The following is a 25,712-nucleotide window of genomic DNA, read 5'->3' on the forward strand; positions in this document are numbered from 1 at the left end:
CTACTAACCAGTTTGTTCCATGGTCCTAGCTTGGCGGTAAATAGTTTCTATTGTAAAACTGGTGCTACAAGATCAGCATTTTTTTTTTAAATGTGCCAGGGTTTTCTACTGATCTTTTTCTAATTTCACACTGTCTCTGCACATTAGAAACTGTGATGTATCAATATCTACCTTTTACTTTTCTTTCTGCCCCCTTTTAGATTTTCGGTCTATTCCCTAAACCTCCATATGGACCTTATTTTTTTTATTCCAGAGGGATCTCTTCTTTAGCCCATTAAGGACCAGGGTAATTTACATTTTTATGCTGTAATTTTCCAATGTTACAACTTTTTATTTTTACATCAACATAGCAGTAAGCTTTTTTTGTGGGACGAGTTGTAGTTTTAAATGGCACCGTCCACATTGTTATATAATGTACTGGAAAAAAATGTTAAGCGTGTCGAAATGAAAAAATGCAATTCTCCCATTGTTTTTGTAGTTTTGTTTTTTCCCCAACGTTCATTGTGTGATAAAAATGACAATTTTTATTTTCCCAAGGGTAACAGGACCCTAAAAGTTATTGTGCAATTTGTCATGAGTACGCTGATACCCCATATGCGGGTGTAAACAACTATTTGGGCGCATGGCAGAGCTCAAAAGGGAAGCAGCGCCATTTGACTGTTTTGGCTGGAATTGAGATCGGACACCATGTCGCGATTGGAAAACCCCTGATGTACCAAAACAGTGGAAACCCCCCACAATTGACACCATTTTGGAAACTAGACCCCCCAAGGAACTTATCTAGATGTGTGGTGAGAACTTTGAACCACCAAGGCCTTCACAGAAGTTTATAACGTACAGCGGTACAATTAAATAATCATATTTTTTTTCCACAAAAATGATCTTTTCACCCTCAATTCTTATTTTTCCAAGGGTAACAGGACACTAAAAGTTATTGTGAAATTTGTCTGAGTATGCACATGTGGGAGTAAACCACTATTTGGGCGCATGGCAGAGCTCGGAAGGGAAGCAGCGCCATTTGACGTTTTTGGCTGGAATTGAGATCGAACACCATGTCGCGTTTGGAAAACCCCTGATGTACCTAAGCAGTGGAAACCCCCCACAAGTGGCCCCATTTTGGAAACTAGACCACCTAAGGAACTTATCTAGATGTGTTGTGACCACTTTGACCCCCCAGTGCTTCACAGAAGTTTATAACGACCGGGCGTGAAAATAAAAAAAATCGTATTTTTTCAACAAACATGATCTTTTAGTCCCCATTTTTTTCATTTTCCCAAGGGTACCAGGAGAAATTGGACCCCAAAAGTTGTTGTGCAATTTGTCCTGAGTACGCTGATACCCCAAATGTGGGAGAAAACTACTGTATGGGCACACGTCGGGGCTCGGAAGGGAAGTAGTGACGTTTTGGAATGCAGACTTTGATGGAATGCTCTGCGGGTGTCATGTTGCCTTTGGAGAGCCCCGAATGTACCTAAACAGTGGAAACCCACCATAAATGACATCATTTTGGAAACTAGACCCCCTAATGAACTTATCTAGATGTGTGGTGAGCACTTTGAACCCCCAAGGGGTTCACAGAAGTTTATAATGCCCGGGCATGAAAATAAAAAAATCGTATTTTTTCCACAAACATGATCCCCATTTTTTTTATTTTCCCCAAGGGTATCAGGAGAAATTGGACCCCAAAAGTTGTTTTTCAATTTGTCCTGAGTATGCTGATACCATATATGTGGGGGTAAAACACTGTTTGGGCGCATGGCAGAGCTTGGAAGGGAAGGAGCACCATTTGACTTTTTCAATGCAGAATTGGCTGGAATTGAGATCAGACGCCATGTTACATTTGGAGAGCACCTGATGTGCCCAAACAGTGGAAACCCCCCAATTCTAACTCCAACCCTAACCCCAACACACCCCTAACCCTAATCTCAGCCCTATCCCTAACCCTAGCCCTAACCCTAATGGGAAAATGGAAATAATTTTTTTTTATTTTATTATTTTTCCCTAACTAAGGGGGTGATAAAGGGGGGGTTGATTTACTAGTTATGGCGGTTTTTATGTTTGGCAGCTGTCACACGCTGAAAGACGCTTTTTATTGTAAAAATAGTTTTTGCATCACCACATATTGAGAGCTATAATTTTTTCATATTTTGACCCATCGAGTCATGTGAGGTCTTATTTCTTGCGGGACGAGTTGACGCTTTTATTGGTACCATTTTCGGGCATGTGACATCTTTTGATCGCTTTTTATTCAGATTTTTGGGACGCAGAATGAACAAAAACCAGCGTTTCATGAATTTCTTTTGGGGGGTGCGTTTACACCGTTCCGCGTGCGGTAAAATTGATAAAGCCCTTTTATTCTTCGGGTCAGTACGGTTACAGCGATACCTCATTTATGTCGTTTTTTTATGTTTTGGCGCTTTTATGCAATGAAAACAATTTTATAAAAAAAAATTATTATTTTTGCATCGCTTTATTCTGTGAGCTATAACTTTTTTATTTTTTTGCTGATGATGCTGTATGGTGGCTCGTTTTTTGCGGGACAAGATGACGTTTTCAGCGGTACCATGCATATTTATATGCGTCTTTTTGATCGCGCGTTATTGCACTTTTTTTCGGCGGTATGATAATAAATCATTATTTTTTGCTTCGTTTTTTATTTTTATTTTTTAAGGGGTTCACTAATGGGGTTAACTAATGGGACAGTTTTATAGGGCGGGTCGTTACGGACGCGGCGATACCACATATGTGTACTTTTATTGTTTTTTTTTTTATTTCCAAAAAATGAATTTATTAGGGAATATTTTGTGACAGATCAGCAATCTGTCACAGGCAGTGTGCAGGTTTCCTCCTTGCCTGCGCTTTGCAGGCACTGAGGAAGCCAGCTCCCTGCAGGCCCCCGAAGGTCCCCGTCGCCATCTTGGATCCGGGGACCTGCAGGGAAAGAGCCCTCCGCAGCAGCGCTGCACATTGCGCTGCTGTGGGGGGCTCAGGGAAGCACGGAGGGAGCCCCCTCCCTGCCGATGCTTCCCTTTAACCCCCGATACACCGCGATCTTGTTTGATCGCGGTGTGCAAGGGCTTTACGTGTCAGGGGCGGTCCGTGACTGCCCCTGACACATTGTGCCGGGTGTCAGCTGTGATAATCAGCTGACACCCGGCCGCGATCAGCGGCGCTCACCATGTGGGCGCCGCTGATAGCTGTGACGTACTCTCCCATCCCTGGGAATTAAGTCCCAGGGCACATGGACAGGATAGTACGTCAAATGACAGAAAGGGGTTAAAAACAGGGTGGCACATGTTAAGAAGTTGAAACTCCTAAACCCTTCATACAATTTTAATGTGGATACCCTCAAATGAAAGCTGAAAGTCTGAACTTCAACTGCATCTGAATTGTTTTGTTTGACATTCATTGTGGTAATGTCTAGAACCAAAATGAGAAGATTAGATACACAGCTCAGCAGACAGTATCGCACAGGAGAGGATTAGGTACACAGCTCAGCAGACATTATCACACAGGATCGGGTTAGATACACAGCTCAGAAACAGGATGTGCCAAAGGAGAGGACATTTTCATTCCAAGAATTCCACTCATTCCATCTGATTTGTTTTTTGATTTTAAACGCCTCCAGTTTCCAGTTCAACTGCTATTTGCAATGTCCATTAACAATGCTCAGGGACAGTCCTTGAAAGTAGTAGGGATCGATTTTCAATATCCATGCTTTTCTCACGGTCAACTTTACGTGGTCTGCTCAAGAGTGGGAACTGCCAAAAATCTGTTCATCTTTGCACCAAAAGGAAAAACCCAAAATCTTGAATGAGTTGAAAATAAAATACTATAAATACTTGGGTAATCGTTTAGTTAATTTGTGTTGCAAATCTGTAGTGTTGAATATATGATGTGAAATGTTTTTATGTGCAATATAATCATTATAATTTGTTATAACTAACCATAGTTAGTTACTATGCCCAGGCAACACCGGGATCTTCAGCTAGTAGCATATACAGTTGTGGCCAAAAGTATTGACACCCCTGCAATTCTGTCAGATAATAATCCGTTTCTTCCTGAAAATGATTTCAAACACAAATTCTTTGGTATTATCTTCATTTAATTTGTCTTAAATGAAAAAACACAGAAGAGAATGAAGCAAAAAGCAAAACATTGATCATTTCACACAAAACTCCAAAAATGGGCCAGACAAAAGTATTGGCACCTTCAGCCTAATACTTGGTTGCACAACATTTAGCCAAAATAACTGCGACTAACCGCTTCCGGTAACCATCAATGAGTTTCTTTCAATGCTCTGCTGGAATTTTAGACCATTCTTCTTTGGCAAACTGCTCCAGGTCCCTGATATTTGAAGGGTGCCTTCTCCAAACTGCCATTTTTAGATCTCTCCACAGGTGTTCTATGGGATTCAGGTCTGGACTCATTGCTGGCCAACGTAGAAGTCTCCAGTGCTTTCTCTCAAACCATTTTCTAGTGTTTTTGAAGTGTGTTTTGGGTCATTGTCCTGCTGGAAGACCCATGACCTCTGAGGGAGACCCAGCTTTCTCACACTGGGCCCTAAATTATGCTGCAAAATTTGTTGGTAGTCTTCAGACTTCATAATGTCATGCACACGGTCAAGGAGTCCAGTGCCAGAGGCAGCAAAGCAACCCCAAAACATCAGGGAACCTCCGCAATGTTTGACTGTAGGGACCGTGTGTTATAATTTTATATACTCTGTGTAATGGAGGTCAGTGACGTGGATCAGAAAAGAGGCCTGAGCTCATAGGTTTTCAGTTCTGTAGTATTTATCAGAATCAAGCAGGTTTATAGATAAGACACAGCAGGGTAAAAGCAGATGAAGATAATAACACAGTGAGCAAACGTACAGACCGTGGAGACGTATGAAGTCCAAGTTGCCAGATCCGGAGACCTGGAGAGCAGGCCAGGCCTGCTAGCAGGAAACAGTCCTTGAAGCGGAGGTGGGTGCAGAGCTGATCCGAAGAAACAAGTCTTTACAATGAGACCAAGATTCACAGGCAGGCGGGGTATCCCAAGGTAACGAAGAGACGAGCTAGGTAGCAGTCCTTCCAGCTTGATAACAAGTCCAAGAACAAGTATACTCAAGCAATGAGTAATCATAAAGAGCATCCTTATATACAGAGCAGACAGGAACAAGAGAGATCAACACAGGAAATAAGATTGCCCCCGTTGAGGCTCGTGACTCCATCTTGGATGAGGGCAAAAATGAACTAAACTAAGGGCAAAACAGAACCTGAGCGACAGACATAAGGCAAGGATTTCAGAGAAACGGATATGCAGGCCAAGTCCTTACACCGTGTTCTTTTCTTTGAATGCCTCTTTTTTTCTCCTGTAAACTCTATGTTGATGACTTTGCACAAAAAGCTCTTCTTTTGTCTCATCTGACCAGAGAACATTCTTCCAAAACGTTTTAGGCTTTTTCAGGTAAGTTTTGGCAAACTCCAGCCTGGCTTTTTTATGTCTCGGGGTAAGAAGTGGGGTCTTCTTGGGACTCCTACCATACAGTCCCTTTTCATTCAGATGCCGACGGATAGTACGGGTTGACACTGTTGTACCCTCGGACTGCAGGGCAGTTTGAACTTGTTTGGATGTTAGTCGAGGTTCTTTATCCAACATCCGCACAATCTTGCGTTGAAATCTCTTGTCAATTTTTCTTTTCCGTCCACATCTAGGGAGGTTAGCCACAGTGCCATGGGCTTTAAACTTCTTGATGACACTGCGCACGGTTGACACAGGAACATTCAGGTCTTTGGAGATGGACTTGTAGCCTTGAGATTGCTCATGCTTCCTCACAATTTGGTTTCTCAAGTCCTCAGACAGTTCTTTGGTCTTCTTTCTTTTCTCCATGCTCAATGTGGTGCACACAAGGACACAGGACAGAGGTTGAGTCAACTTTAATCCATGTCAACTGGCTACAAGTGTGATTTAGTTATTGCCAACACCTGTTTGGTGCCACAGGTACGTTACAGGTGCTGTCAATTACACAAATTAGAGAAGCACCGCAGGTCCAGGCTGCTCCCATGCCATCAGCCCCTGTTTGGGACTTCTGAAAATGCTCTAATTAATCTTTTCCTTGACACTACTTGAGTATGGTTTGAGAAAGGCCTCCTAGTAGGTCGAAACGTAACCATAGTATACTCATATCCTGGATTACGATATTATACCCACATTTTGGATACTTCTTTTGTCTGCGGTGTTACACTATTTGATGCATTTGAAATAAAATAAAAATCCAAAAATTTCACAAAATCTTCAAGATTTTTTGCAAGATTAATCCACACTTGAGTGCGACTGTTTATCTACTAATTACACAAATTAGAGAAGCATCACATGATTTTTCGAACAGTGCCAATACTTTTGTCCACCCTCCTTTTTATGTTTGGTGTGGAATTATATCCAAATTATGCTTTAGGACAATTCTATTTGTGTTTTTTCATTTAAGACAAATTAAATGAAGATAATAATACCAAAGAATTTGTGTTTGCAATCATTTTCAGGAAGAAACTGAGTATTATCTGACAGAATTGCAGGGGTGTCAATACTTTTGGCCACAACTGTATGTATTCATGTGAATCACATACATTCAGTCATGTATATAGCATATATGTACTCATGTGAATCACATACAGTTAGGTCCATATATATTTGGACAGAGACAACATTTTTCTAATTTTGGTTCTAGACATTACCACAATGAATTTTAAACAAAACAATTCAGATGCAGTTGAAGTTCAGACTTTCAGCTTTCATTTGAGGGTATCCACATTAAAATTGGATGAAGGGTTTAGGAGTTTCAGCTCCTTAACGTGTGCCACCCTATTTTTAAAGGGACCAAAAGTAATTGGACAGATTAAATAATTGTAAATAAAATGTTCATTTCTAGTACTTTTTTGAAAACCCTTTGTTGGCAATGACTGCCTGAAGTCTTGAACTCATGGACATCACCAGACGCTGTGTTTCCTCCTTTCTGATGCGCTGCCAGGCCTTCACTGCGGTGGTTTTCAGTTGCTGTTTGTTTGTGGGTCTTTCTGTCTGAAGTTTAGTCTTTAACAAGTGAAATGCATACTCAATTGGGTTGAGATCAGGTGACTGACTTGGCCATTCAAGAATATTCCACTTCTTTGCTTTAACCCCTTCATGACCAAGCCTATTTTGACCTTAATGACCAGGCCATTTTTTGCAATTCTGACCAGTGTCCCTTTATGAGGTAATAACTCAGGAACGCTTTAACGGATCCTAGCGATTCTGAGAATGTTTTTTCGTGACATATCATGTTAGTGGTAAATTTAGGTCGATAATTTTTAAGTTTATTTGTGAAAAAATCAGAAATTTGGCGAAAATTTAGAAAATTTCAGTTTTCAAATTTTGAATTTTTATTCTGTTAAACCAGAGAGTTATGTGACACAAAATAGTTACTAAATAACATTTCCCACATGTCTACTTTACATCAGCACAATTTTGGAAACAACATTTTTTTTGTTAGGGAGTTATAAGGGTTAAAAGTTGACCAGCGATTTCTCATTTTTACAACAAAATTTACAAAACCATTTTTTTTAGGGACCACCTCACATTTGAAGTCACTTTGAGGGGTCTATATGGCAGAAAATACCCAAAAGTGACACCATTATAAAAACTGTACCCCTCAAGCTACTCAAAACTACATTCAAGAAGATTATTAACCCTTCAGGTGTTTCACAGGAACTAAAGCAACGTGGAAAGAAAAAATGGACATTTTAATTTTTCCAACAAAAATTTTCTTTTAGCATCAATTTTTTCATTTTCACACGGGCAACAGGATAAAATGGATCCTAAAATTTGTTGGGCAATTTCGCCTGAGTACACCGATACCTCATATGTGGTCATAAACCACTGTTTGGACGCACAGCAGGGCTCAGAAAGGGAAGGAGTGCCATTTGACTTTTTGAATGGAAAATATGCTGGAATATTTAGCGGTTGCCATGTCGCGTTTGTAGAGCCCCTGTGTGCCTAAACATTGGAGCTCCCCCACAAGTGACCCCATTTTGGAAACTAGACCCCCCAAGGAACTTATCTAGATGCATAATGATCACTTTGATCCCCCAGGTGCTTCACAAATTGATCACCGTGCAGTGAACCCTCTGTATTTACTTTCATGCAGTCTTCTCTTTATGGTAGATTTTGATATTGATAGTCCTACCTCCTGGAGAGTGTTGGTCACTTGGTTGGCTGTTGTGAAGGGGTTTCTCTTCACCATGGAGACTATTCTGCGATCATCCACCACTGTTGTCTTCTGTGGGCGCCCAGGTCTTTTTGCATTGATGAGTTCACCAGTGCTTTCTTTCTTTCTCAGGATGTACCAAACTGTAGATTTTGCCACTCCTAATGTTGTAGCAATTTCTTGGATGGGTTTTTATGTTTTTGCAGCTTGAGGCTGTGTGCCCACGATGCGATTTTTAAGCGTTTTTGCCGTGATTTTCGGCGCGAAAACGCTGCGAAAACGTTTAAAAATCTTGTACATGACGCACCCCATGCATTCCTATGGCATTCCGCACATGCTGTGCTAATGCTGCGCTTTTTTCCGCGAAAAATCGCATCGCGGAAAAAATCGCAGCATGATCATTCTTTTGTGCGGAATCGCAAAGAATTGCCGCGATTCCGCACCCATAGGCATGCATGAGAATCGCTTACTTCCCGCATGTGGCTATGCCCACCATGCTGGAAGTTATGCGTCTCATGTGCGGTTGGTACCCACGGTGTGGAGGAGAGGAGACTGTCCTCCAGGCCCTGGGTACCATACCCCTGTAAAAAAAAGAATAAAAATAAAAAATCGGGGTATATTTACCTTCCGACGTCCCGCGCTGCATTCCCGGGCCTCAGTGTTCCCAGTAATGCCTTGCGGCAAGGTCCTGTGATGACGCGGTCTCGTGAGATCGCTATAGTAACGCGAGACCAACGTCATCACAGGTCTCGCAGGCTGTGAACTCTGAGGCCCGAGATGGCAGCGCGGGACGTCGGAAGGTAAATATACCCCGATTTTTTTATTTTTTTATCATTTTTAACATTTTATCTTTTACTATTGATACCGCATAGGCAGCCTCAATAGTAAAAAGCTGCTCACACCTGTCAAACACTATGTTTGACGAGTGTGACCAACCTGTCAATCACTTTCCAAGCGATGCTTCAAATCGCTTGGAAAGTACTTGAGAAAATCGCGGCAAAATCGCGAACAGAATCGCGGTGAAATCGCGCGGAAAAAAACGCGCAATTTCTGGGAAGGAGTCCGGTTTTCACTGTGCGTTTTAAAACGCTACGTGGGCCCATAGGCTAAGGATGGCTTGTTTCACCTGCATGGAGAGCTCCTTTGACTGCTTGTTTCCTTCACAGCAAAACCTTCCAAATGCAAGCACCACACCTCAAATCAACTCCAGGCCTTTTATCTGCTTAATTGAGAATGACATAACGAAGGGATTGCCCACACCTGTCCATGACTTTTGGTCCCTTTAAAAACAGGGTGGCACATGTTAAGGAGCTGAAACTCCTAAACCCTTCATCCAATTTTAATGTGGGTACCCTCAAATGAAAGCTGAAAGTCTGAACTTCAACTGCATCTGAATTGTTTTGTTTAAAATTCATTGTGGTAATGTCTAGAACCAAAATTAGAAAAAAGTTGTCTCTGTCCAAATATATATGGACCTAACTGTACATGCAGTCATGTATATAGCATATATGTACTCATATAAATCACATACACGGTCATGTATATAGCATATATGTACTCATGTGAATCACGTACATGCAGTCATGTATACAGCATATATGTACTCATGTGAATCACATACATGCAGCCATGTGTATAACACTCATGTGAATCACATACACGGTCATGTATATAGCATATATGTACTCATGTGAATCACATACATGCAGTCATGTATATAGCATATATGTACTCATGTGAATCACATACATTCAGTCATGTATATAGCACTCATGTGAATCACATACACGGTCATGTACAGTGGGGAAAAAAAGTATTTAGTCAGTCAGCAATAGTGCAAGTTCCACCACTTAAAAAGATGAGAGGCGTCTGTAATTTACATCATAGGTAGACCTCAACTATGGGAGACAAACTGAGAAAAAAAAATCCAGAAAATCACATTGTCTGTTTTTTTTTTCATTTTATTTGCATATTATGGTGGAAAATAAGTATTTGGTCAGAAACAAGCAATCAAGATTTCTGGCTCTCACAGACCTGTAACTTCTTCTTTAAGAGTCTCCTCTTTCCTCCACTCATTACCTGTAGTAATGGCACCTGTTTAAACTTGTTATCAGTATAAAAAGACACCTGTGCACACCCTCAAACAGTCTGACTCCAAACTCCACTATGGTGAAGACCAAAGAGCTGTCAAAGGACACCAGAAACAAAATTGTAGCCCTGCACCAGGCTGGGAAGACTGAATCTGCAATAGCCAACCAGCTTGGAGTGAAGAAATCAACTGTGGGAGCAATAATTAGAAAATGGAAGACATACAAGACCACTGATAATCTCCCTCGATCTGGTGCTCCACGCAAAATCCCACCCCGTGGGGTCAGAATGATCACAAGAACGGTGAGCAAAAATCCCAGAACCACGCGGGGGGACCTAGTGAATGAACTGCAGAGAGCTGGGACCAATGTAACAAGGCCTACCATAAGTAACACACTACGCCACCATGGACTCAGATCCTGCAGTGCCAGACGTGTCCCACTGCTTAAGCCTGTACATGTCCGGGCCCGTCTGAAGTTTGCTAGAGAGCATTTGGATGATCCAGAGGAGTTTTGGGAGAATGTCCTATGGTCTGATGAAACCAAACTGGAACTGTTTGGTAGAAACACAACTTGTCGTGTTTGGAGGAAAAAGAATACTGAGTTGCATCCATCAAACACCATACCTACTGTAAAGCATGGTGGTGGAAACATCATGCTTTGGGGCTGTTTCTCTGCAAAGGGGCCAGGACGACTGATCCGGGTACATGAAAGAATGAATGGGGCCATGTATCGTGAGATTTTGAGTGCAAACCTCCTTCCATCAGCAAGGGCATTGAAGATGAAACGTGGCTGGGTCTTTCAACATGACAATGATCCAAAGCACACCGCCAGGGCAACGAAGGAGTGGCTTCGTAAGAAGCATTTCAAGGTCCTGGAGTGGCCTAGCCAGTCTCCAGATCTCAACCCTATAGAAAACCTTTGGAGGGAGTTGAAAGTCCGTGTTGCCAAGCGAAAAGCAAAAAACATCACTGCTCTAGAGGAGATCTGCATGGAGGAATGGGCCAACATACCAACAACAGTGTGTGGCAACCTTGTGAAGACTTACAGAAAACGTTTGACCTCTGTCATTGCCAACAAAGGATATATCACAAAGTATTGAGATGACATTTTGTTTCTGACCAAATACTTATTTTCCACCATAATATGCAAATAAAATGAAAAAAAAACAGACAATGTGATTTTCTGGATTTTTTTTCTCAGTTTGTCTCCAATAGTTGAGGTCTACCTATGATGTAAATTACAGACGCCTCTCATCTTTTTAAGTGGTGGAACTTGCACTATTGCTGACTGGCTAAATACTTTTTTTCCCCACTGTATATAGCATATATGTACTCATGTGAATCACATACATGCAGTCATGTATATAGCATATATGTACTCATGTGAATCACGTACATGCAGTCATGTATATAGCATATATGTACTCATGTGAATCACATACATGCAGTCATGTATATAGCATATATGTACTCATGTGAATCACATACATGCAGTCATGTATATAGCACTCATGTGAATCACATACACGGTCATGTATATAGCATATATTTACTCATGTGAATCACATGCATGCAGTCATGTATATAGCATATATGTACTCATGTGAATCATGTACATGCAGTCATGTATATAGCATATATGTACTCATGTGAATCACGTACATGCAGTCATGTATATACTGTAGCATATATGTACTCATTTGAATCACGTACATGCAGTCAAGTATACACCATATATGTACTCATGTGAATCACGTACATGCAGTCATGAATATAGCATGTATGTACTCATGTGAATCACGTACATGCAGTCATGTATATAGCATATATGTACTCATGTGAATCACATACATGCAGTCATGTATATATCATATATGTACTGATGTGAATCACATACATGCAGTCATGTATATAGCATATATGTACTCATTTGAATCACGTACATGCAGTCATGTATATAGCATATATGTACTCATTTGAATCACGTACATGCAGTCATGTATACAGAATATATGTACTCATGTGAATCGCATACATTCAGTCATGTATATAACATATATGTACTCATGTGAATCACATACATGCAGTAATGTATACAGCATATATGTACTCATGTGAATCACGTACATGCAGTCATGAATATAGCATGTATGTACTCATGTGAATCACGTACATGCAGTCATGTATATAGCATATATGTACTCATGTGAATCACATACATGCAGTCATGTATATATCATATATGTACTCATGTGAATCACATACATGCAGTCATGTATATAGCATATATGTACTCATGTGAATCACGTACATGCAGTGATGTATATAGCATATATGTATACAGAATATATGTACTCATGTGAATCGCATACATTCAGTCATGTATATAACATATATGTACTCATGTGAATCACATACATGCAGTCTTGTATATAGCATATATGTAGTCATGTGAATCACATACATGCAGTCATGTATATAACATATATGTACTCATGTGAATCACGTACATGCAGTCATGTATATAGCATATATGTACTCATGTGAGTCACATACATGCAGTCATGTATATAACTTATACAGTGGGGCAAAAAAGTATTTAGTCAGTCAGCAATAGTGCAAGTTCCACCACTTAAAAAGATGAGAGGCGTCGGTAATTTACATCATAGGTAGACCTCAACTATGGGAGACAAACTGAGAAAAAAAAATCCAGAAAATCACATTGTCTGTTTTTTTTTCATTTTATTTGCATATTATGGTGGAAAATAAGTATTTGGTCAGAAACAAAATTTCATCTCAATACTTTGTGATATATCCTTTGTTGGCAATGACAGAGGTCAAACGTTTTCTGTAAGTCTTCACAAGGTTGCCACACACTATTGTTGGTATGTTGGCCCATTCCTCCATGCAGATCTCCTCTAGAGCAGTGATGTTTTTGGCTTTTCGCTTGGCAACACGGACTTTCAACTCCCTCCAAAGGTTTTCTATAGGGTTGAGATCTGGAGACTGGCTAGGCCACTCCAGGACCTTGAAATGCTTCTTACGAAGCCACTCCTTCCTGGCGGTGTGCTTTGGATCATTGTCATGTTGAAAGACCCAGCCACGTTTCATCATCAATGCCCTTGCTGATGGAAGGAGGTTTGCACTCAAAATCTCACGATACATGGCCCCATTCATTCTTTCATGTACCCGGATCAGTCGTCCTGGCCCCTTTGCAGAGAAACAGCCCCAAAGCATGATGTTTCCACCACCATGCTTTACAGTAGGTATGGTGTTTGATGGATGCAACTCAGTATTCTTTTTCCTCCAAACACGACAAGTTATGTTTCTACCAAACAGTTCCAGTTTGGTTTCATCAGACCATAGGACATTCTCCCAAAACTCCTCTGGATCATCCAAATGCTCTCTAGCAAACTTCAGACGGGCCCGGACATGTACAGGCTTAAGCAGTGGGACACGTCTGGCACTGCAGGATCTGAGTCCATGGTGGCGTAGTGTGTTACTTATGGTAGGCCTTGTTACATTGGTCCCAGCTCTCTGCAGTTCATTCACTAGGTCCCCCCGCGTGGTTCTGGGATTTTTGCTCACCGTTCTTGTGATCATTCTGACCCCACGGGGTGGGATTTTGCGTGGAGCACCAGATCGAGGGAGATTATCAGTGGTCTTGTATGTCTTCCATTTTCTAATTATTGCTCCCACAGTTGATTACTTCACTCCAAGCTGGTTGGCTATTGCAGATTCAGTCTTCCCAGCCTGGTGCAGGGCTACAATTTTGTTTCTGGTGTCCTTTGACAGCTCTTTGGTCTTCACCATAGTGGAGTTTGGAGTCAGACTGTTTGAGGGTGTGCACAGGTGTCGTTTTATACTGATAACAAGTTTAAACAGGTGCCATTACTACAGGTAATGAGTGGAGGAAAGAGGAGACTCTTAAAGAAGAAGTTACAGGTCTGTGAGAGCCAGAAATCTTGATTGCTTGTTTCTGACCAAATACTTATTTTCCACCATAATATGCAAATAAAATGAAAAAAAAACAGACAATGTGATTTTCTGGATTTTTTTTTCTCAGTTTGTCTCCCATAGTTGAGGTCTACCTATGATGTAAATTACAGACGACTCTCATCTTTTTAAGTGGTGGAACTTGAACTATTGCTGACTGACTAAATACTTTTTTGCCCCACTGTATGTACTCATTTGAATCACGTACATGCAGTCATGTATATAACATATATGTACTCATGTGAATCACATACATGCAGTCATGTATATAACATATATGTACTCATGTGAATCACATACATGGAGTCATATATATAGCATATATGTACTCATGTGAATCACGTACATGCAGTCATGTATATAGCATATATGTACTCATTTGAATCACGTACATGCAGTGATGTATACAGCATATATATACTCATATGAATCACATACATGCAGTCATGTATATGGCATATAGGTACTCATGTGAATCACATACATGCAGTCATGTATATAGCATATATGTACTCATGTGAATCACGTACATGCAGTCATGTATATAGCATATATGTACTCATGTGAATCACATACATGCAGTCATGTATATAACATATATGTACTCATGTGAATCACGTACATGCAGTCATGTATATAGCATATATGTACTCATGTGAATCACGTACATGCAGTCATGTATATAGCATATATGTACTCATGTGAATCACGTACATGCAGTCATGTATATAGCATATATGTACTCATGTGAATCACATACATTCAGTCATGTATATAACATATATGTACTCATGTGAATCACGTACATGCAGTCATGTATATAGCATATATGTACTCATGTGAATCACGTACATGCAGTCATGTATATAGCATATATGTACTCATGTGAATCACGTACATGCAGTCATGTATATAGCATATATGTACTCATGTGAATCACATACATTCAGTCATGTATATAGCATATATGTACTCATGTGAATCACATACATGCAGTCATGTATATAACATATATGTACTCATGTGAATCACATACATGCAGTCATGTATATAGCATATATGTACTCATGTGAATCACGTACATGCAGTCATGTATACAGCATATATGTACTCATGTGAATCACGTACATGCAGTCATGTATACAGCATATATGTAATCATGTGAATCACGTACATGCAGTCATGTATATAACATATATGTACTCATGTGAATCACGTACATGCAGTCATGTATATAGCATATATGTACTCATGTGAATCACGCACAAGCAGTCATGTATATAACATATATGTACTCATGTGAATCACGTACATGCAGTCATGTATATAGCATATATGTACTCATGTGAATCACGCACAAGCAGTCATGTATATAACATATATGTACTCATGTGAATCACGGACATGCAGTCATGTATATAGCATATATGTACTCATGTGAATCACGCACAAGCAGTCATGTATATAACATATATGTACTCATGTGAATCACGGACATGCAGTCATGTATATAGCATATATGTACTCATGTGAATCACGCACAAGCAGTCATGTATATAACATATATGTACTCATGTGAATCACGTACATGCAGTCATGTATTAGCATATATGTACTCAAGTGAATCACATATATGCAGTTATGTATATAGCATATATGTACTCATGTGAATCACATACATGCAGTCATGTATATAGCATATATGTACTCATGTGAATCACGTAAATGCAGTCATGTGTATATAGTATATATGTACTCATATGAATCACGGACATGCAGTCATGTATATAGCATATATGTACTCATGTGAATCACGTACATGCAGTCATGTATATAGCATATATGTACTCATTTGAATCACGTACATGCAGTCATGTATACAGCATATATGTACTCATGTGAATCACGTACATGCAGTCATGTATATAGCATATATGTACTCATTTGAATCACGTACATGCAGTCATGTATATAGCATATATGTACTCATGTGAATCACGTACATGCAGTCATGTATATAGCATATATGTACTCATTTGAATCACGTACATGCAGTCATGTATACAGCATATTTGTACTCATGTGAAGCACGTACATGCAGTCATGTATATAGCATATATGTACTCATGTGAATCACATATATGCAGTCATGTATATAGCATATATGTACTCATGTGAATCACATACATGCAGTCATGTATATAACATATATGTACTCATGTGAATCACATACATGCAGTCATGTATATAGCATATATGTACTCATGTGAATCAAGTACATGCAGTCATGTATATAGCATATATGTACTCATGTGAATCACGTACATGCAGTCATGTATATAGCATATATGTACTCATTTGAATCACGTACATGCAGTCATGTATACAGCATATATGTACTCATGTGAATCACGTACATGCAGTCATGTATATAGCATATATGTACTCATTTGAATTACGTACATGCAGTCATGTATATAGCATATATGTACTCATGTGAATCACGTACATGCAGTCATGTATATAGCATATATGTACTCATTTGAATCACGTACATGCAGTCATGTATACAGCATATTTGTACTCATGTGAATCACGTACATGCAGTCATTTATATAGCATATATGTACTCATGTGAATCACGTATATGCAGTTATGTATATAGCATATATGTACTCATGTGAATCACATACATGCAGTCATGTATATAACATATATGTACTCATGTGAATCACATACATGCAGTCATGTATATAGCATATATGTACTCATGTGAATCACGTAAATGCAGTCATGTATATAGCATATATGTACTCATATGAATCACGGACATGCAGTCATGTATATAGCATATATGTACTCATGTGAATCACGTACATGCAGTCATGTATATAGCATATATGTACTCATTTGAATCACGGACATGCAGTCATGTATATAGCATATATGTACTCATGTGAATCACGTACATGCAGTCATGTATATAGCATATATGTACTCATTTGAATCACGTACATGCAGTCATGTATATAGCATATATGTACTCATGTGAATCACGTACATGCAGTCATGTATATAGCATATATGTACTCATTTGAATCACGTACATGCAGTCATGTATACAGCATATTTGTACTCATGTGAAGCACGTACATGCAGTCATGTATATAGCATATATGTACTCATGTGAATCACATATATGCAGTCATGTATATAGCATATATGTACTCATGTGAATCACATACATGCAGTCATGTATATAACATATATGTACTCATGTGAATCACATACATGCAGTCATGTATATAGCATATATGTACTCATGTGAATCACGTACATGCAGTCATGTATATAGCATATATGTACTCATGTGAATCACGTACATGCAGTCATATATATAGCATATATGTACTCATTTGAATCACGTACATGCAGTCATGTATACAGCATATATGTACTCATGTGAATCACGTACATGCAGTCATGTATATAGCATATATGTACTCATTTGAATTACGTACATGCAGTCATGTATATAGCATATATGTACTCATGTGAATCACGTACATGCAGTCATGTATATAGCATATATGTACTCATTTGAATCACGTACATGCAGTCATGTATACAGCATATTTGTACTCATGTGAATCACGTACATGCAGTCATGTATATAGCATATATGTACTCATGTGAATCACATATATGCAGTCATGTATATAGCATATATGTACTCATGTGAATCACATACATGCAGTCATGTATATAACATATATGTACTCATGTGAATCACATACATGCAGTCATGTATATAGCATATATGTACTCATGTGAATCACGTACATGCAGTCATGTATATAGCATATATGTACTAATTTGAATCACGTACATGCAGTCATGTATATAGCATATATGTACTCATGTGAATCACGTACATGCAGTCATGTATATAGCATATATGTACTCATGTGAATCACATACATTCAGTCATGTATATAGCATATATGTACTCATGTGAATCACATACATGCAGTCATGTATATAACATATATGTACTCATGTGAATCACGTACATGCAGTCATGTATATAGCATATATGTACTCATGTGAATCACGTACATGCAGTCATGTATATAACATATATGTACTAATTTGAATCACGTACATGCAGTCATGTATATAGCATATATGTACTCATGTGAATCACATACATGCAGTCATGTATATGGCATATAAGTACTCATGTGAATCACATACATGCAGTCATGTATATGGCATATAGGTACTCATGTGAATCACATTCATGCAGTCATGTATATAGCATATAGGTACTCATGTGAATCACGTACATGCAGTCATGTATACAGCATATATGTACTCATGTGAATCACGTACATGCAGTCATGTATATAGCATATATGTACTCATGTGAATCACGTACATGCAGTCATGTATATAGCATATATGTACTCATGTGAATCACATACATTCAGTCATGTATATAGCATATATGTACTCATGTGAATCACATACATGCAGTCATGTATATAACATATATATACTCATGTGAATCATAGAATCATAGAATCGTAGAGTTGGAAGGGACCTCCTGGGCCATCTGGTCCAACCCCCTGCTCAAAGCAGGATTCGCTAAATCATCCCAGTCAGATGTCTGTCCAGCCTCTGTTTGAAGACTTCCATTGAAGGAGAACTCACCACTTCTCGTGGCAGCCTGTTCCACTCATTGATCACTCCAGCTGTCAAAAAGTTTTTTCTAATATCTAATCTGTGTCTCCTCCCATTCAATTTCATCCCATTGCTTCTAGTCTTTCCTTGTGCAAATGAGAATAAAGTTGATCCTTCTACAATGTGACAGCCCTTTAGATATTTGTAGACAGCTATTAAGTCTCTCAGTCTTCTCTTTTGCAAACTAAACATTCCCAATTCCTGCAACCTTTCCTCATAAGACAGGGTTTGCAGACCGGTCACCATTCTGGTCGCTCTTTTCTGAACTTGCTCCAGTTTGTTGATGTCTTTTTTAAAATGTGGTGCCCAAAACTGGACACAATATTCCAGATGAGGTCTGACCAAAGAGGAGTAGAGGGAATAATGACTTCACGTGATCTAGACTGTATGCTTCTGTTAATACATCCTAGAATTGCAATTGCCTTTTTTGCTGCTGCATCACACTGTTGACTCATATTCAGTCTGTGATCTATTAGTATACCCAAGTCTTTTTCACATGTGCTGTCACTTAGCCCTATTCCTCCCATTATATATATGCTTTTTTCATTTTTATTGCCCAGATGTAGTACTTTGCATTTTTCCCTGTTAAAAACCATTCTGTTAGTTGCTGCTCACTTCTCCAGTTTATTTAAATCTTTTTGAATCCTTTCTCTCTCTTCTCTAGTATTAGCTATCCCTCCTAGCTTTGTGTCATCAGCAAATTTAATCAGTTTACCCTCAATTCCTTCATCTAAATCGTTGATAAAGATGTTGAACAATACAGGGCCCAGGACAGAGCCCTGTGGTACCCCACTTGAGACATTCTTCCAACTGGATGTGCAGCCATTTACGACCACTCTTTGGGTCCGATCACTAAGCCAGTTATGAATCCACCTAACAGTTGCCTTGTCCATTCCATACTTAGTCATTTTTTCAATAAGGATTGTATGAGAGACTTTGTCAAATGCTTTGCTGAAGTCAAGATAAACTATATCTACAGCATTTCCTTGATCCACCCAATCAGTGATACCGTCATAGAAGGAAATTAAGTTAGTCTGACATGACTTATTAATTACAAACCCATGCTGACTCTGTTTAATCACTTCATTCTTATCCAGGTATTGACATACATGTTGTTTAATAATTTGTTCAAAGATCTTTCCTGGTATAGAAGTCAGACTCACCGGCCTATAGTTGCCTGGGTCCACCTTCTTCCCCTTTTTGAAGATAGGAACAACATTTGCTCTTCTCCAGTCTTCGGGCACTTCTCCTGTTCTCCAAGAATTTTCAAAGATTATGGAGAGGGGTTCAAAAATTTCTTCTGCTATCTCCTTCAGTACTCTGGGGTGTAATTCATCTGGACCTGGAGACTTGAATTCATTTAGGTTAGCTAAGTGTTTTCTCACTATCTTTCTGTTTATAGATATCCTGGATTCTTCTATTCCCTTAATAGGACAGTGAAGAACAGTTGATGTTACATTTCCTTTCTGAGAGAAAACAGATGCAAAATAGGAATTTAAAAGTTCAGCCTTCTCAACATCCTGTCTTACCATTTCATCATTTTCATCCTGTAAAAATCCTATAGCATCTTTGACTTTTCTTTTACTTTTGACATATCCCCAAAATCCTTTATTATTGCTTTTGACATCTCTAGCAAGCCTCAATTCATTTTCAGCTTTAGCTAATCTGATTTGTGCCCTGCAGGTTCTGCAGACAGCATTATATTCTTCTTTAGATATGCCTCCCTCTTTCCATTTTATAAACATGTTTTTCTTCCTTTTTAGCATGTGCTTAAGTTCTGTGTTCATCCATCCTGGTTTCCTTAAATGCTTCCTATTCTTCCCTCTTTTCAGAATTGTTAACAACTGTGCTTTAAGAATTTCATTTTTCAAGATTTCCCATCCTTCCTGGACATTTTTGTCTTTTAGGATATCCAGCCATTGGATCCCTCCAATTCTCTTTCTGAATCCCTTAAAATCTGCCTTTCTGAAATCTAACCTTGACGTCTGAGTCTTCACAGGTCTTCCGCCTCTAGTTATCCAAAATTCTAAAATAGCATGGTCGCTACCTCCTAGGGTCCCAGCCACTTTTACCTCCTCAACCATTTCCTCCCTGTTTATAAGGATTAGATCCAAGGTAGCAGTTCCCCTTGTTTTCTCCCTTACCTTTTGGAAGATAAAGTTGTCAGCAAGAGAGGATAAGAATTTCCTTGACCTGTTAGTTTTGCCTGAGAGAGATTCCCAACAAATGTCTGGATAGTTGAAATCTCCCATGACAACTATGTCATATTTTTTGGAGAACTTGGCGATTTGATGCATAAAGAGTTCATCCATATCTTCAGCTTGCACAGGCGGCCTGTAGTAAATGCCTACAATGGTGTCCTTTCCATTGTTCTGTCCTTGTATTCTTACCCAAACAGTTTCCACAGAACTCCCAGTCTCTGAAGCTTCAATCTCTGTGCAGATATACGCGTTTCTAACATACAATGCGACACCCCCTCCTCGTTTATCAAGTCTGTTTCTTGCAAATAAGTTGTATCCTTCTAGCCTTGTATTCCAATCATGTGTATCGTCCCACCAAGTTTCAGTGATTCCAATGACATCATATTTCTTTTCCTGTGTTAGTAGTTCCAATTCTCCTTGTTTATTGCCCATGCTTTGTGCATTAGTATAGAAACATTTTAGTTTGTGATTGGTTTCTCTTTCTCCAATATTTTTATCAATTAGATTCTTTCGTCTTTGTTCTTCCTTTCCACTTCTAATAGCATCACGTACATGCAGTCATGTATATAGCATATATGTACTCATGTGAATCACGTACATGCAGTCATGTATACAGCATATATGTACTCATGTGAATCACGTACATGCAGTCATGTATATAGCATATATGTACTCATGTGAATCACGTACATGCAGTCATGTATATAGCATATATGTACTCATGTGAATCACGTACATGCAGCCATGTATATAGCATATATGTACTCATGTGAATCACGTACATACAGCCATGTATATAGCATATATGTACTCATGTGAATCACGTACATGCAGCCATGTATATAGCATATATGTACTCATGTGAATCACGTACATGCAGTCATGTATATAGCATATATGTACTCATGTGAATCACGTACATGCAGTCATGTATATAGCATATATGTACTCATGTGAATCACGTACATGCAGTCATGTATATAGCATATATGTACTCATGTGAATCACATACATGCAGCCATGTATATAGCATATATGTACTCATGTGAATCACGTACATGCAGTCATGTATATAGCATATATGTACTCATGTGAATCACGTACATGCAGTCATGTATATAGCATATATGTACTCATGTGAATCACGTACATGCAGTCATGTATATAGCATATATGTACTCATGTGAATCACGTACATGCAGTCATGTATATAGCATATATGTACTCATGTGAAACACATACATGCAGCCATGTATATAGCATATATTTACTCATGTGAATCACATACACGGTCATGTATATAGCATATATGTACTCATGTGAATCACGTACATGCAGTCATGTATATAGCATATATGTACTCATGTGAATCACGTACATGCAGTCATGTATATAGCATATATGTACTCATGTGAATCACATACATGGAGTCATGTATATAGCATATATGTACTCATGTGAATCACGTACATGCAGTGATGTATATAACATATATGTACTCATGTGAATCACGTACATGCAGTCATGTATATAGCATATATGTACTCATGTGAATCACGTACATGCAGTCATGTATATAGCATATATGTACTCATGTGAATCACATACATGCAGCCATGTATATAGCATATATGTACTCATGTGAATCACGGACATGCAGTCATGTATATAGAATATATGTACTCATGTGAATCACGTACATGCAGTCATGTATATAGCATATATGTACTCATGTGAATCATATACATGCAGCCATGTATATAGCATATATGTACTCATGTGAATCACGTACATGCAGCCATGTATATAGCATATATGTACTCATGTGAATCACATACATGCAGCCATGTGTATAACATATATGTACTCATGTGAATCACGGACATGCAGTCATGTATATAACATATATGTACTCATGTGAATCACGTACATGCAGTCATGTATATAGCATATATGTACTCATGTGAATCACATACATGCAGCCATGTATATAGCATATATGTACTCATGTGAATCACGGACATGCAGTCATGTATATAGAATATATGTACTCATGTGAATCACGTACATGCAGTCATGTATATAGCATATATGTACTCATGTGAATCATATACATGCAGCCATGTATATAGCATATATGTACTCATGTGAATCACGTACATGCAGCCATGCATATATGTACTCATGTGAATCACATACATGCAGCCATGTATATAGCATATATGTACTCATGTGAATCACGGACATGCAGTCATGTATATAGAATATATGTACTCATGTGAATCACGTACATGGAGTCATGTATATAGCATATATGTACTCATGTGAATCACGTACATGCAGTCATGTATATAGCATATATGTACTCATGTGAATCACGTACATGCAGTCATGTATATAGCATATATGTACTCATGTGAATCACATACATGCAGCCATGTATATAGCATATATGTACTCATGTGAATCACGTACATGCAGTCATGTATATAGCATATATGTACTCATGTGAATCACGTACATGCAGTCATGTATATAGCATATATGTACTCATGTGAATCACGTACATGCAGTCATGTATATAGCATATATGTACTCATGTGAATCACGTACATGCAGTGATGTATATAGCATATATGTACTCATGTGAATCACGTACATGCAGTGATGTATATAGCATATATGTACTCATGTGAAACACATACATGCAGCCATGTATATAGCATATATGTACTCATGTGAATCACATACACGGTCATGTATATAGCATATATGTACTCATGTGAATCACATACATGCAGCCATGTATATAGCATATATGTACTCATGTGAATCACGGACATGCAGTCATGTATATAGCATATATGTACTCATGTGAATCATATACATGCAGCCATGTATATAGCATATATGTACTCATGTGAATCACATACATGCAGCCATGTATATAGCATATATGTACTCATGTGAATCACATACATGCAGCCATGTGTATAACATATATGTACTCATGTGAATCACGGACATGCAGTCATGTATATAACATATATGTACTCATGTGAATCACATACATGCAGCCATGTATATAGCATATATGTACTCATGTGAATCACATACATGCAGCCATGTATATAGCATATATGTACTCATGTGAATCACATACATGCAGCCATGTGTATAACATATATGTACTCATGTGAATCACGGACATGCAGTCATGTATATAACATATATGTACTCATGTGAATCACGTACATGCAGTCATGTATATAGCATATATGTACATGCAGTTATGTTACAGATGGCTCGCACCAGCAATTCCAGAGCATCCTGACAGTGTGCCAAGCCTAAACATCTTCTGTAAACATTACATACAGCCTTTAATTTTTCTCAAGTAATTGCTGCAACACTCTGTATAAAAACAAGCACACACACATATACACACTATGTACATCACATAATATATACACCTACAGATATACAGCCCGGCAATATGTAACCGCAGTGTGTGTACAGTGTACAGGGGTCATTATACACAGGAACACAATACAACAATGCATACAAGTCACGTATCCTCCTCACCATTAACTTATCAGCTGCTCTTGTCTAGAATGGGGCTGCTCCTGAGAGGGATGACGTCACGGGAAGGGGCGGAGTGTCCTCAGTGCAGTGGCCTCCGTGTCCTCAGCGCTTACACCAGGAAGCACCCATGCACAGTCAGCCACAACTGTGTTGGTGACTGAGAGGAGCAGCAGGATGGGGCTGTGTATGGATGAGAGGAGTGAGGAGCAGCAGCATGGGGCTGTGTATGGATAAGAGGAGTGAGGAGCAGCAGCATGGGGCTGTGTATGGATGAGAGGAGCAGCAGGATGGGGCTGTGTATGGATGAGAGGAGCAGCAGGATGGGGCTGTGTATGGTTGAGAGGAGCAGCAGGATGGGGCTGTGTATGGATAAGAGGAGTGAGGAGCAGCAGCATGGGGTTGTGTATGGATGAGAGGAGCAGCAGGATGGGGCTGTGTATGGTTGAGAGGAGCAGCAGGATGGGGCTGTGTATGGATGAGAGGAGCAGCAGGATGGGGCTGTGTATGGTTGAGAGGAGCAGCAGGATGGGGCTGTGTATGGATAAGAGGAGTGAGGAGCAGCAGGATGGGGTTGTGTATGGATGAGAGGAGCAGCAGGATGGGGCTGTGTATGGTTGAGAGGAGTGAGGAGCAGCAGGATGGGGTTGTGTATAGATGAGAGGAGCAGCAGGATGGGGCTGTGTATGGATAAGAGGAGTGAGGAGCAGCAGGATGGGGCTGTGTATGGATGAGAGGAGCAGCAGGATGGGGCTGTGTATGGTTGAGAGGAGTGAGGAGCAGCAGGATGGGGCTGTGTATGGATGAGAGGAGTGAGGAGCAGCAGGATGGGGTTGTGTATAGATGAGAGGAGCAGCAGGATGGGGCTGTGTATGGA

The 25,712-nt window shown here is 39.4% G+C and overlaps 1 protein-coding gene across 2 annotated transcripts in view; it reads right to left on the reverse strand.

Moving 5' to 3' along the window:
- LOC141048587 (uncharacterized) overlaps window positions 1–25,511 on the reverse strand; it is a 77,967-nt gene extending 52,456 nt beyond the window's left edge. The window contains exon 1 of one of the 2 annotated variants that reach the window (XM_073544311.1): window positions 24,839–25,511. The gene's annotated coding sequence lies outside the window, so the exon portion shown is untranslated. The remainder of the gene's footprint in view (window positions 1–24,838) is intronic. The other variant, XM_073544312.1, reaches the window with a different exon arrangement.
- Between the last annotated feature and the right edge of the window lie 201 nt (window positions 25,512–25,712).

This window comes from Dendrobates tinctorius, unplaced genomic scaffold (assembly GCF_039654945.1).
Source record: "Dendrobates tinctorius isolate UK_male_01 unplaced genomic scaffold, ASM3965494v1 ptg000137l, whole genome shotgun sequence".
NCBI lineage: Eukaryota > Metazoa > Chordata > Amphibia > Anura > Dendrobatidae > Dendrobates > Dendrobates tinctorius.